The sequence below is a fragment of the Nicotiana attenuata genome, unplaced genomic scaffold, assembly GCF_001879085.1.
Source record: "Nicotiana attenuata strain UT unplaced genomic scaffold, NIATTr2, whole genome shotgun sequence".
Classification (NCBI taxonomy): domain Eukaryota; kingdom Viridiplantae; phylum Streptophyta; class Magnoliopsida; order Solanales; family Solanaceae; genus Nicotiana; species Nicotiana attenuata.
In genome coordinates this window covers 1-15,412 of record NW_017673208.1, presented here as the reverse complement: position 1 = coordinate 15,412, position 15,412 = coordinate 1, and positions in this window count along the sequence as shown.

The window sequence follows — 15,412 nt, the reverse complement described above, 5'->3', positions numbered from 1 at the left end:
CCCACGATTGAATAATGACAGAATAGAAGTCTAGTAATAACAGACTTCAAGCATGAACGACATGTTATTCTTCTCAGCCACGCGGGATGGTACCATCTTCTTGGAAAGAGGGAGAAATGACCAGGCAAGACCCCATCGGCATGTCTGGCCTTGCACAAAGTCAGTTGTCTTCACTATTGTTGCTCCAACCTCCCAAAGCTTTGATATAAGTAGCTTAAGTACACAAAATACAATAGCCTATGGCTTATAAAGGGTATCATGGAGACCCACAGTAAAAAGCAATCCAGAGCTCAAATACATAGATATCTAAAGTTGCTTAAAGAAGCATGCCAACCAACATGTTTTCATTCCTTGTTCTTTTTGGGGGCATATTTTGTGGCTAATGAAATGGGCAGCTCCCTATATAAAGGATTGCAAATTTAACACTTAAAGCTCTAGTTAATACTAAACACTTTTATTACTTACTAGTTTCTCTGCACGTGCGTTGCACGTGTATATCATATTAGTTTTTAGTTAATGTGCATACTCAAGGAACATTTAATTTTGTTATATATAAATTTAAATACAAATTTGAATATGTCAAAATCTAACATTTTCGCGTAACCTTAAGAAATTCCATGAATAAAGCAGAAAAATATTCTATACAACCAACTTTATCTTCGTTCTTCTAGCCATCATATTTATTAATCCAATTGACGTTATTGGAAGTGTCATTTTTTTATCAATTATATGCTCTTTATATTCTTCGGTCATAACAATATCAAATTTCGCCGTGGCATTAATTAAATCTCAAGGTTGTTTGCTCTTTTCTGGAATATTCATACTCCGCTTTCTAATTTTAATGTAGATGTCATGCACAAAAATTTTAGCTTTATCATATACAGACCTATAAGTAATTATATTTATAGATTAAAAATCATTAGAGTTTAAACTCATTAGTGAATATGAAATGTTGAATTGCATAATGAATCATATTCATTATATCTACCGGAAAAAAGTAGGAAATCATGTAAGATAATATTAAAGAAAAGGTTCATATATCTCCTGAACTATCAGAATTATTTGATCTTGTTTTACAAAAAATAAAAAAAAAATTAAAAAAGATCTTAGAGGTTGATATCTACTTTAAATGGTCATGGTTCTTATTTTAAATAACCTTATCGCAGCCAGGAGCTCTCATTTCTCTCCCTATTTAACTAAATGGGATCCAGATAAAGGCACCAAAAACTCGATTAAAAATATTTATTAGATATGAAAATAATAAAATCCATGATTTGGATAAAGAGAAAAGTATAGAAGAAATTGATACATTTACTAAAAAGATGTTTAGTGTTGCTTTATCCCTGTACTTTTCTGAAATGATTCAACTATCATAGTAGAGTTTAACCACTACGTTTAGGACGGGTTGATGTGGATAGTAAAAATATATTATCCCAATTTGTAAAAAGTATATTACTTGTGCAATATCAGGGCTGCAATAAACTAAAATAGTGAGTGGGGACTCAAAGAACAATTTGAAAATAGGTGTGATTTTATTTTTCTCAAATATATAGAGGATCTTATCTGCAAGAGCAAGGAGTAGATAATAGCAGAGTGATAAGTCATATGAGAATATCTTTCGTCGTACGTCCATAATCTAGAGCTATTTATGTTACGAAATATTTACCATAAAACTTTTCTATGCTTTATTAGAATTGTCTTGTAATCTAGTTACATAGGAAAAGGCCTGAGATGCATTAGGAGATAGCTAACAATGAAATAGTCAAATATCAATGATATATCGCCCACGTACTTGTAACACTCCTCAAATCTATAAAAATTTCAAGACCCGCTAAATATAGAATTTAATTTTTTTTATAATCTTAAATTATAGTTTTATTACGGAAAAAAAAAACCCCTTGTGATTGATTTTTGAGTTACTTCTATATTTATAAATAATTGGTTATATAATTATGGTAACATTAATAATTTTAGTATTATTAATTATTAAAAGTGAGTATCATTAATTATTAGTTAAGTTAACAAAAAAAAAAAAAGAAAACAAAAAGGGGTGCACGTGACCTAGCCCATGAAGGGCTGTGGAATACAAGACTTAAACAAAGTCTTATAGCAAAGCGAAACAGAACGCTATTTTTTAAAAACAAAAAAAAAACAGAAGGCTGCTTTTTCCGCAGCAATCGCATGCACGCAGAGCAAAAAAAAAAAAAAAAGAAAATTCTAGGGTTCTATACAAACCACAAATTCTTGAACTCATGTATATAAAATCCCATGTTGTCAATTACTCTAGAGTAGTAATAGGTAAGAATAGAATAGTTAATTCCCTTCTTCGTCTATATCAACAATAAATTTCATGTTTAGGTGTGAAACTTTGAAATTGATTAAAAATACACTGGTTGTTGTAGAATCGATTGTTTGACTGGTCTCATTGGACTGGGGCCTACGTATTGGCTCGAGAAGTTTTGAGGTGAGTTGATATAACCCTTTACTAAAGTGGTTTAACTCACAAAAGCACGCACACAAGGTGTTTGATGAATTGCATAAAAGAGTTAATATATACTTAATTGGAGTAGTAAGTACCTATTAGCTTAGAATTATTTTCTAGCTAAAGTTTAGATGATTATTTGGATATATGTGCATAAATTTCAGATTTTTATGTTATTCTTTGTACTTAATTGGGGTAGTAAGTACCTATTAGTTTAGAATTATTTTCTAGCTAAAGTTTAGATGATTATTTGGATATATGTGAATAAATTTCAGATTTTTATGTTATTCATATATGCCATTTTCATGTTGAAAATTCATGAAGGATCAAGAACCTTTATAAATACTTTTGAATGTTTATTTCATCCTTATGTCATGCCTTACATTTAAGAATATCAGTATGAGTATGTATAAAAGATTTAGACTTGAAAAGTCACAAGAAGAAGTAGAAAGAAAAGATTTTCGGGAGTATCCTTTATTCTAAGAAGGGGTCATCGTCCAGGCCGAGGGTCCTGACCAAGGCGTTGACTTCCTGAAACTACTTGTGCCAAAGTAGGGAGCACACGAGCCGAAGGTCTCGTTGCTGAGAAATTACTTAGCATGCTAAGGTATGATACATGAGCGCTGAGAACCATGAAGCGAGTGGCACCTCGTGGATTGGGCCTATTCGATCAGGTTGGGATCGAACCCGTGCCGAGCACACGGTGACTGAGACAGAATTAAGTCAGAATAGTTGGAACTCTCAAGGTATAAAGTGAAGTATTTTTTTATAAGAAATAAATAGAAAAGAATTTTTTTAAAGAATATTCATAAACTGCTATTATGCGATTATTTTAGAATTGTTCTTATAAGCTTTATGTTTTACATGCATTTAGAACCTTTGCTCGTAATGTATATGTTATTAAAGTTTTGTCCCTGTCATTGAGACTCACTGAGTATAATGGATGGTACTGACGTTCTCTTTTGGGAACCTACGTTGGTCTGCCGTACAACGTAGGAACCGGATTTGCAGGCGCTTCTTATAAGCTTTATGTTTTACATGCATTTAGAACCTTTGCTCATAATGTATATGTTATTAAAGTTCCGCCCCCTGTTGTTGAGACTCACTGAGTATAATGGATGGTGCTGACGTTCTCTTTTGGGAACCTACGTTGGTCTGCGGTACAACGTAGGAACCGGATTTGCAGGCGAGCAGGCTACGAGTTAGGACTTCCTTCCCTTCCAGTGCTATTGGTGAGCTCCGCTTTTGTTCGTGGAGTATTCCTTAGAGTCGTTTTTATTTAGCTATTTCTTTGTTTACTTAGAGAACTGGCCAGGAAATCTCATGTCCTGAGCAGTGCGTCAGTTTATAAGTAGAGGCTTCATAGACATAGTCATTGGGTTGAGATTCAGATGTTATTTTATAATAACTTAGCAATAATTCAGTAGTTACTACGAGTAAAGTTTTGGAGTTGATTTATTTAAATATTTGAATTAATCAAAAGTATTTGGTTAGAGTATTGCTTTGTTGCATATAAAGTTTGGAGTTATAATAGGTTTGATAAGCAGAGATGGTTCGCTCGGTCATGTTTAGTGATCGAGTGCCGGTCTCGGCTTGTTCAGAAAAAGGGTCGTGACAAACTTGGTATCAAAGCCTCAGGTTTATGGAGTCCTAGGGGTCTATGAAGCCGTGTTAGTAGAGTCTTGTTTATGGGTATGAAGCGCGCCATACTTATAAACAGGAGGCTACAAGCATTTAGGAAAAGTCCCATTTTTTTTCATACTTTAGATCGTGCAGTAGAGCCTACCCCTAAGAAACTATCTAATGTATTCGTTTCTTTAAAACTCGCAGAAATGGCTCGTACTCGCAACTCTGACACCGACACTCAGGATGCTGCTCAAGAAACTATTGCTACTATTGTGGCTCAAGGCAGAACTAAAAAGGCTTCAACTCAGAAATGGAAGGGTAAATCTACAAATGGGGTTCAAGTACTCCGGGTTGAACATGAAGAAGGGGTGGAGCATGATGATCCAGTACCGCCCCCACCAGCAGCTCCGGCTCAGGTAACTATATCTCCCGAGGTGGGTCAGATGTTAATGCTGTCAATAGCGCTATGGAGATGTTTAAAGCCTTCATGGCCAACCAGAACGAGAGAAGAGATGAGATTCCACCTCAATCAAATAGACAGAACAATTCTGAGTCCTTAAGAGTGAATGAATTTTCGAAGTTGAGTCCTCCAGTGTTCCAAGGTTCTATAGTTGATGAAGATCCAATGTTGTGGATGGAGGGTGTCAAGAAAGCCCTCCGAGTGATGAAAGCATTTGATGATGAAGCTGTGGAGCTGGCTGCTTACCAGCTTAAAGATGTGGCTGGCGCTTGGTTTGAGATGTGGGAAAAGGGAAGAGATGAAGATGATGGTCCGCCTACTTGGGAAGAATTTGAAGAGGCCTTCATGGATAACTTTATCCCAGAAGAGGATAGGAAAGCTAAGGCTACAGAGTTCGAACAGCTCAAGCAAGGGATAAAAGTGTGCAAGAATACTACATGGAATTCATAAGGTTGGCTAAGCATGCTCCTCACATGGTTAAGACAGAAAGAGCAAAGATTCGCAGGTTTGTTGGCGGTTTAGCTTACCACATTAAGGATACGACATCAGCTGCAGCAGTAGGGATGACAGTCTTCTCCTCTGTTGTGGGGTTTGCCAAGCACTTAGAAAAAGACAAACAACAAAGGAGAGAAGAAAAAGAGCATAACAAGAAAGCTCGGACAACGGGCACGTTTAATGGTACATCCAGTGGAGGTGGAAGGGATTCCTCTAATAAGGAGTCATTAGCACCAGCTCAGTCCGGTCATCAGTCAGGCGGTGGGTCTTGCTTCAGACGTACTCAGAGTTATGGAAACCAGTCTCGCCAGAATCAGAATTTTAGGACATCATCCTCACATAGCCAGAGTCATGCTGAGATACATTCTCACCAACAAGGTATTTGTGGAACATGTAAGCGGCAACATTCAGGTCAGTGCAAGCTCGGGTTTCATGGTTGCTACCATTGTGGAGACACTGGTCATATAAAGGCCAACTGCCCAAAGTTGCGACGTAATTTCAGTGGTGGATCAACTCGTCCTTCTAGTTCCTCAGCTACTGCAGTTGCACCACCTCAGGCTCGTGGTTCTCATAATCAGACCGGGCATGGAGCGGGCAAAGGTGCAGACCGAGTTACTCAGGGAGGGGGACAACCCCGTTTGTTTGCTACACTTGATCGTCAGAGTGCAGAGACATCTGCAGAAGTTATTACAGGTATACTTTTAGTCTGCTCACATAATGCTTATGCCATAATGGATCCAGGTTCAACGTTTTCATATGTGACTCCATACTTTGCAATTAACCTCGGACTAGAACCTGAACAACTTAGTGAGCCATTCCTAGTATCTACTCCAGTTGGCGAGTCAGTGAAAGTAACCAGAGTCTATAGAGGTTGTATAGTTTCAGTCCAAGGTCGCAACACCAAAGCTGATCTCATAGAGTTAGAAATGGTGGATTTTGATGTGATCATGGGTATGGATTGGTTGTCTTCCTGCTATGCCATGTTAGATTGCCATGCCAAGATAGTCAGGTTCCAATTTCCAAATGAAGAAGTCTTAGAGTGGAACGGTAGTTCAGCATCGCTTGTAGGTAAGTTTATTTCTTACCTTAAGGCACAACGGATGATCGGTAAGGGGTGTCTCGCCTATTTGGCTCACATTATTAATCCATAATCAGAACCACCAGCTCTTCAGTCAGTGCTAGTTGTTAGAGAATTTCCAGAAGTTTTCCCAGATGATCTTCCCGGACTTCCTCCCGAAAGAATCATAGACTTCGGCATTGATCTCATGCCAGGCACTCAGCCCATATCTATACCTCCTTATAGGATGGCTCCAGCAGAACTTAACGAGTTGAGAGAACAGTTGAAAGACCTTCTTGACAAGGGCTTCATCAGACCGAGTGTTTCACCGTGGGGTGCCCCGGTTCTGTTTGTCAAGAAGAAAGATGGGTCTCTCAGAATGTGTGTCGACTATCGGCAGTTGAATAAAGTTACCATTAAGAACAAGTACCCACTGCCAAGAATTGATGATTTATTTGATCAACTTCAGGGTGCAAAGTACTTTTCAAAAATAGACTTGAGGTCGGGGTACCATCAGTTGAGAATCAGAAAAGAGGATATATCTAAAACAGCCTTTAGAACTCGCTACGGGCACTATGAATTTCTAGTGATGTCCTTCGGGTTGACAAATGCTCCAGCTGCATTCATGGACCTCATGAACAGAGTTTTCAAGCCATTCCTGGATACCTTTATTATTGTGTTTATAGACGATATTTTGGTGTACTCTAAGAGCAAGGAAGATCATGCAGAACACCTCAGAATAGCCTTGCAGACCTTGAAGGAGAATGAGCTTTATGCCAAGTTTTCAAAATGTGAGTTCTGGTTGCAGTCAGTGGCATTCTTAGGCCACGTGGTATCTAGTGAAGGAATAAAAGTAGACCCTCAGAAGACAGAAGCAGTCAAGAACTGGCCTAGGCCGACAACGCCAACCGAAATCAGGAGTTTCTTGGGGTTAGCTGGCTACTATGGAAGGTTTGTGGAGGGGTTTTCCTCACTTGCAGCTCCATTAACTAAGTTGACTCAGAAAGCAGTTAAGTTCCAATGGTCAGACGCTTGTGAGCAGAGTTTTCAAGAGTTAAAGAAGAGGTTGACCACTGCACCTGTGTTAACCTTGCCGACAGGTTCGGGTGGGTTCACAGTGTATTGTGATGCCTCCAGAGTGGGCCTTGGTTGTGTTCTAATGCAAAATGGAAAAGTTATTGCTTATGCTTCCAGGCAGTTAAAGAATCATGAAAAGAACTACCCCACACACGACTTGGAGCTTGCAGCAGTGGTGTTTGCATTAAAAATATAGCGACACTACCTTTATGGCGAGCATTCTGAAGTGTTTACAGATCACAAAAGCCTACAGTACATTTTCAAGCAAAAAGAACTAAATTTGAGACAGAGAAGGTGGCTCGAGCTATTGAAAGATTATGACATCAATATCATTTATCACCCGGGCAAAGCTAATGTGGTAGCAGATGCACTTAGTAGGAAGTCAATGGGTGTCTTGGCCCATCTTGCAGTACAAAGGCGATCTTTGGGTCGAGAAATTCAAAAACTAGCAAATGATGGAATTAGATTGGATGAGACCGAAGAAGGAAATATAACTGCTTATGCCTTAGTGCAATCCTCCCTTGTTGCGCATGTTAAGGCTAAGCAAGACGAAGATCCGTACTTAGTGAAATTAAAAGAAGGAGTCAGAAGCAAAGAAATCACCGCTTTCACTCTAGGAAGTGACGGAGTTTTGAGGTTGAATGATCGGTTAAGTGTGCCTAATGTAGATGGTCTTAGGAAGGCCATAATGGAGGAAGCTCACAGTTCGAGGTACTCTATCCACCCAGGTGCTACCAAAATGTATCTAGATTTGAAAGAATTGTATTGGTGGAAAGGCATGAAGAAACAAGTAGCAGATCATGTGGCTAAATGTTTAAATTGCCAGCAAGTCAAAGCCGAGCATCAGAGGCCTGGTGGCCTGGCTCAAGACATAGGGATACCACAGTGGAAGTGGGAGATGATTAATATGGATTTCGTAGTAGGACTACCTCGCACATTCCGTAAGCACGATTCAATTTGGGTTATTGTAGACCGACTGACAAAGTTCGCGCATTTCCTACCCGTAAAGACGACAGATTCCGCAGAGCAGTATGCGCAGTTGTACATCAATGAAATAGTCCGATTGCATGGTACTCCAATTTCAATCATATCTGACAGAGGCCCTCAGTTCACGGCGCATTTTTGGCAGGCATTTCAGAAAAGATTAGGTACCAAGGTCAATTTAAGCACCGCTTTTCATCCACAGACCGATGGCCAGGCAGAAAGGACCATTCAGACTCTCGAAGATATGCTGCGTGCGTGTGTTATAGATTTTGGAGGTAATTGGGATGATCACTTGCCACTTATAGAATTTGCTTACAATAACAACTATCAAGCCAGCATTGGTATGGCTCCTTATGAAGCATTGTATGGGCGGAGATGTAGGTCTCCAGTGGGTTGGTTTGAACCAGCAGAGATGTCGTTGATTTGTCCAGAGTTTGTTTGTGAGGCCTTGGAGAAAGTTCAGCTAATTAGAGAAAGACTTAAAGCGGCTCAGAGTCGTCAAAAGTCTTATTCTGACAAGAGGCATCGTGAGTTAGAGTTCATGGTTGGTGATAAGGTGTTTGTGAAAGTTTCACCAATGAAAGGAGTAATGAGGTTTGGCAAGAAAGGGAAACTTAGCCCTAGATTTATCGGACCTTATGAAATTCTAGAAAAGAAAGGAAACGTGGCTTATAAGTTAGCGCTACCCCGTTGAATTGTCCTCTGTTCATCCTGTCTTTCATGTGTCTATGCTTAGAAGGTACATTCATGATGAGTCTCATGTAATACCTGCCGATACCATAGAAATTAAAGAAGGTTTGACTTATGAAGAGATACCTATAGAAATTCTCGATAGGCAAGTAAGAAAGTTGAGAACAAAAGATATAGCATCGGTAAAAGTTTTGTGGAGTAATCATGATTCAAAAGAAGCTACGTGGGAGGTCGAGGAAGATATGAGGAAGAAGTATCCTTATTTATTTGAGTAACAAAGTATGTGAACCTAGGTTTGGCTTGACATTTATATTTTATTTATTAAATACAAGTTAGCAAGTTTTTATGTCCTTCCTAGATTATATTTAGTTGTTTTAGTGATTTAGTTTATGCCAGAGTATATTTAATTTATTAAAGTGATTTACTTTTGCTAAAGTGTTGTGTTTTAGATTCTTGTTAGTTATTGTGGTACCTCCTTGCCGGAGTGTGAGTAGTTAATTTATGAGTTGTGTATGGTGCCTATGAATGGCCTGTTATGGTATATTTGGTTGTCGCTGGTGTAGTTGTGGTATTTGTGACAGGGATATTTTTTTTTGGATAGTCCAATTTACAAGGGAAACTCTGCCGAAATTTTTGAAAATTTAGGGAGTTAGCCAAAATTTTGAGTCCCTTGGAAGAATGAGTAGTGCTAAGAAAACTTAAGAGGTTCAAGGACTTAAGGGATGATTGTTAGCTTACGGATAAGGCCCTAGCAATATTCGAGGACGAATATTTTTAAGGAGGGAAGATTGTAACACTCCTCAAATTTATAAAAGTTTCGAAACACGCTAACTATAGAACTAAATTATTACTATTTTTTTTTTATTTTTCTTTCCTATAGTGAAATATATATATATATATATATATATATATATATATATATATATATATATATATATATATATATATATATATATATAATTGGATATACAATTAGAAAAATATTAATAGTTCTAATATTGTTAATTATTAAAATTGGGTATCATTAAATACTAGTTAAGTCAAAAAAAAAAAAGGAAAACAAATAAATTGTGAAAAAAAACGTGAGCCTTAAGCCCATAAAGGGCTCTTGGCAGTAAAGGCGTGAAAGCCTTAGCCAAAAGACAAGGGCTGTGAAAAAGGTTTAAACAAAAAGGAGATTCTCAAGACAGAACACTTCACGTTCTATTTCTAACGCAAAGGCAGCCACAAAATTGCACCCAAAGTTCTAGGGTTCTTTATCAATCACTAATTCTTGAACTCAGGTAAGTAAATTTCCCTATTGTCGATTATCCTATAGTGGTAATAGGTAAGAATGGAATAGTTAATTCTCTTCTTCCTCCATATCAACAATAAATTTTATATTTAGGTGTAGTACTTTAAAATTAATTAAAATGCACTGGTTGTTGTAGAATCAATTGTTTGACGGGTATAAATTGGACTGGAGTCTACGTATTGGCTCGAGAAGTTTGAGGTGAGTTGATATAACCCTTTACTAAAGTGGTTTAACTCACAAAAGCACGCACACAAGGTGTTTGATGAATTGCATAAAAGAGTTAATATATACTTAATTGGAGTAGTAAGTACCTATTAGCTTAGAATTATTTTCTAGCTAAAGTTTAGATGATTATTTGGATATATGTGCATAAATTTCAGATTGTTTGTGTTATTCTTATATGCTATTTTCATGTTGAAAATTTATGAAGAAGAAAGAATCTTTAGAAATATTTTTATATGTTTATTTCATTCTTATGACATTGCTTTTACATTTTAACGGACACCTAATATGANGAAAGAGCAAAGATTCGCAGGTTTGTTGGCGGTTTAGCTTACCACATTAAGGATACGACATCAGCTGCAGCAGTAGGGATGACAATCTTCTCCTCTGTTGTGGGGTTTGCCAAGCACTTAGAAAAAGACAGACAACAAAGGAGAGAAGAAAAAGAGCATAATAAGAAAGCTCGGACAACGGGCAGGTTTAATGGTACATCCAGTGGAGGTGGAAGGGATTCCTCTAATAAGGAGTCGTTAGCACCTGCTCAGTCCGGTCATCAGTCAGGTGGTGGGTCTTCCTTCAGACGTACTCAGAGAAATGGAAATCAGTCTCGCCAGAATCAGAATTTTAGGACATCATCCTCACATAGCCAGAGTCATGCTGAGCAACATTCACACCAACAAGGTCTTTGTGGAACATGTAAGCGGCAACATTCAGGTCAGTGCAAGCTCGGGTTTCATGGTTGCTACCATTGTGGAGACACTGGTCATATAAAGGCCAACTGCCCAAAGTTGCAACGTAATTTCAGTGGTGGATCAACTCGTCCTTCTAGTTCCTCAGCTACTGCAGTTACACCACCTCAGGCTCGTGGTTCTTATAATCAGACCGGGCATGGAGCAGGCAGAGGTGCAGACCGAGTTACTCAGGGAGGGGGACAACCCCGTTTGTTTGCTACACTTGATCGTCAGAGTGCAGAGGCATCTGCAGAAGTTATTACAGGTATACTTTAGTCTGCTCACATAATGCTTATGCCATAATGGATCCAGGTTCAACATTTTCATATATGACTCCATACTTTGCAATTAACCTCGGACTAGAACCTGAACAACTTAGTGAGCCGTTCCTAGTATCTACTCCAGTTGGAGAGTCAGTGAAAGTCACCAGAGTCTATAGAGGTTGTATAGTTTCAGTCCAAGGTCGCAACACCAAAGCTGATCTCATAGAGTTAGAAATGGTGGATTTTGATGTGATCATGGGTATGGATTGGTTGTCTTCCTGCTATGCCATGTTAGATTGTCATGCCAAGATAGTCAGGTTCCAATTTCCAAATGAAGAAGTCTTGGAGTGGAAGGGTAGTTCGGCATCGCTTGTAGGTAAGTTTATTTCTTACCTTAAGGCACAACGAATGATCGGTAAGGGGTGTCTCGCCTATTTGGCTCACATCAGTAATCCAGAATCAGAACCACTAGCTCTTCAGTCAGTGCCAGTTGTTAGAGAATTTCCAGAAGTTTTCCCAGATGACCTTCCCGGACTTCCTCCCGAAAGAATCATAAACTTTGGCATTGATCTCATGCCAGGCACTCAGCCCATATCTATACCTCCTTATAGGATGGCTCCAGCAAAACTTAATGAGTTGAGAGAACAGTTGAAAGACCTTCTTGACAAGGGCTTCATCAGACCGAGTGTTTCACCGTGGGGTGCCCCGGTCCTGTTTGTCAAGAAAAAAGATGGGTCTCTCAGAATGTGTGTCGACTATCGGCAGTTGAATAAAGTTACCATTAAGAACAAGTACCCACTGCCAAGAATTGATGATTTATTTGATCAACTTCAAGGTGCAAAGTACTTTTCAAAAATAGACTTGAGGTCGGGGTATCATCAGTTGAGAATCAGAAAAGAGGATATATCTAAAACAACCTTTAGAACTCGCTACGGGCACTATTAATTTCTAGTGATGTCCTTCGGGTTGACAAATCCTCCAGCTGCATTCATGGACCTCATGAACAGAGTTTTCAAGCCATTCCTGGATACCTTTATTATTGTGTTTATAGACGATATTTTGGTGTACTCTAAGAGCAAGGACGATCATGCAGAACACCTCAGAATAGCCTTGTAGACCTTGAAGGAGAATGAGCTTTATGCCAAGTTTTCAAAATGTGAGTTCTGGTTGCAGTCAGTGGCATTCTTAGGCCACGTGGTATCTAGTGAAAGAATAAAAGTAGACCCTCAGAAGACAGAAGGAGTCAAGAACTGGCCTAGGCCGACAACGCCAACCGAAATCAGGAGTTTCTTGGGGTTAGCTGGCTACTATAAAAGGTTTGTAGAGGGGTTTTCCTTACTTGCAGCTCCACTAACTAAGTTGACTCAGAAAGCAGTTAAGTTCCAGTGGTCAGACGCTTGTGAGAAAAGTTTTCAAGAGTTAAAGAAAAGGTTGACCACTGCACCTGTATTAACCTTGCCGACAGGTTCGGGTGGGTTCACAGTGTATTGTGATGCCTCGAGAGTTGGTCTCGGTTGTGTTCTTATGCAAAATGGAAAAGTTATTGCTTATGCTTCCAGGCAGTTAAAGAATCATGAAAAGAACTACCCTACACACGACTTGGAGCTTGCAGTAGTGGTGTTTGCATTAAAAATATGGCGACACTACCTTTATGGCGAGCATTCTGAAGTGTTTACAGATCACAAAAGTCTCCATTACATTTTCAAGCAAAAAGAACTAAATTTGAGACAGAGAAGGTGGCTCGAGCTATTGAAAGATTATGACATCAATATCCTTTATCACCCGGGTAAAGCTAATGTGGTAGCAGATGCACTTAGTAGGAAGTCAATGGGTGTCTTGGACCATCTTGCAGTACAAAGGCGATCTTTGGGTCGAGAAATTCAAAAACTAGCAAATGATGGAATTAGATTGGATGAGACCGAAGAAGGAGGTATTATTGCTTATGCCTTAGTGCAATCCTCCCTTGTTGCGCATGTTAAGGCTAAGCAAGACGAAGATCCGTACTTAGTGAAATTAAAAGAAGGAGTCAGAAGCAAAGAAATCTCTGCTTTCACTCTAGGAAGTGACGGAGTTTTGAAGTTGAATGATCGGTTATGCGTGCCTGATGTAGATGGTCTTAAGAAGGCCATAATGGAGGAAGCTCATAGTTCGAGGTACTCTATCCACCCAGGTGCTACCAAAATGTATCTAGATTTGAAAGAGTTGTATTGGTGGAAAGGCATGAAGAAACAAGTAGCAGATCATGTGGCTAAATGTTTAAATTACCAGCAAGTCAAAGCCGAGCATCAGAGGCCTGGTGGCCTAGATCAAGACATAGAGATACCATAGTAGAATTGGGAGATGATTAATATGGATTTTGTAGTAGGTCTACCTCGCACATACCGTAAACATGATTCAATTTGGGTTATTGTAGACCAACTGACAAAGTTCGCGCATTTCCTACCAGTAAAGACGACAGATTCCGTAGAGCAGTATGCGCAGTTGTACATCAAAGAAATAGTCCGATTTCATGGTACTCCAGTTTCAATCATATCTGATAGAGGCCCTCAGTTTACGGCGCATTTTTGGCAGGCATTTCAGAAAAGATTAGGTACCAAGGTCAATTTAAGCACCGCTTTTCATCCATAGACCGATGGCCAGGCAGAAAGGACCATTCAGACTCTTGAAGATATGCTGCGTGCGTGTGTTATAGATTTTGGAGGTAATTGGGATGATCACTTGCCACTTATAGAATTTGCTTACAATAACAGCTATCAGGCCAGCATTGGTATGGCTCCTTATGAAGCGTTGTATGGGCGGAGATGTAGGTCTCCAGTGGGTTGGTTTGAACCGGCAGAGGTGTCGTTGATTGGTCCAGAGTTTGTTTGTGAGGCCTTAGAGAAAGTTCAGCTAATTAGAGAAAGACTTAAAGCGGCTCAGAGTCGTCAAAAGTCTTATTCTGACAAGAGGCATTGTGAGTTAGAGTTCATGGTTGGTGATAAGGTGTTTTTGAAAGTTTCACCAATGAAAGAAGTTATGAGGTTTGGTAAGAAAGGGAAACTTAGCCCTAGATTTATTGGACCTTATGAAATTCTAGAAAAGAAAGGAAACGTGGCTTATAAGCTAGCGCTACTCGTTGAGTTGTCCTCTGTTCATCCTATCTTTCATGTGTCTATGCTTAGAAAGTACATTCATGATGAGTCGCATATAATAACTGCTGATACCATAGAAGTTAAAGAAGGTTTGACTTATGAAGAGGTACCTATAGAAATTCTTGATAGACAAGTAAGAAAGTTGAGAACAAAAGATATAGCATCGGTAAAAGTTTTGTGGAGTAATCATGATTCAAAAGAAGCTACGTGGAAGGCCGAGGTAGATATGAGGAAGAGGTATCCTTATTTATTTGAGTAACAAGGTATGTGAACCTAGGTTTGGCTTGACACTTATATTTCATTTATTAAATACAAGTTAGCAAGTGTTTATCTCCTTCCTAGATTATATTTAGTTGTTGTAGTGATTTAGTTTATGCCAGAGTATATTTAATTCATTCAAGTGATTTACTTTTACTAAAGTGTTGTGCTTTAGATTCTTGTTAGTTATTGTGGTACCTCCTTGCCGGAGTGTGAGTAATTAATTTTTGAGCTGTGTATGGTGCCTATGAATGGCCTGTTTTGATATATTTGGTCGTTGTTGGTGTAGTTGTGGTATTTGTGACAGGGATATTTTTTTTGGATAGTCCAATTTACAAGGGAAACTCTGCCGAAATTTTTGAAAATTTAGGGAGTTAGCCAAAATTTTGAGTCCCTTGGAAGAATGAGTAGTGCTAAGAAAACTTAAGAGGTTTAAGGACCTAAGGAATGATTGTTAGCTTAAGAATAAGGCCCTAGCAACATTCGAGGACGAATGTTTTTAAGGAGGGAAGATTGTAACACTCCTCAAATTTATAAAAGTTTCGAGACACGCTAATTATAGAACTAAATTATTATTATTATTATTTTATTTTTCTTTCCTATAGTGAAATATATATATATATATATATATATATATATATA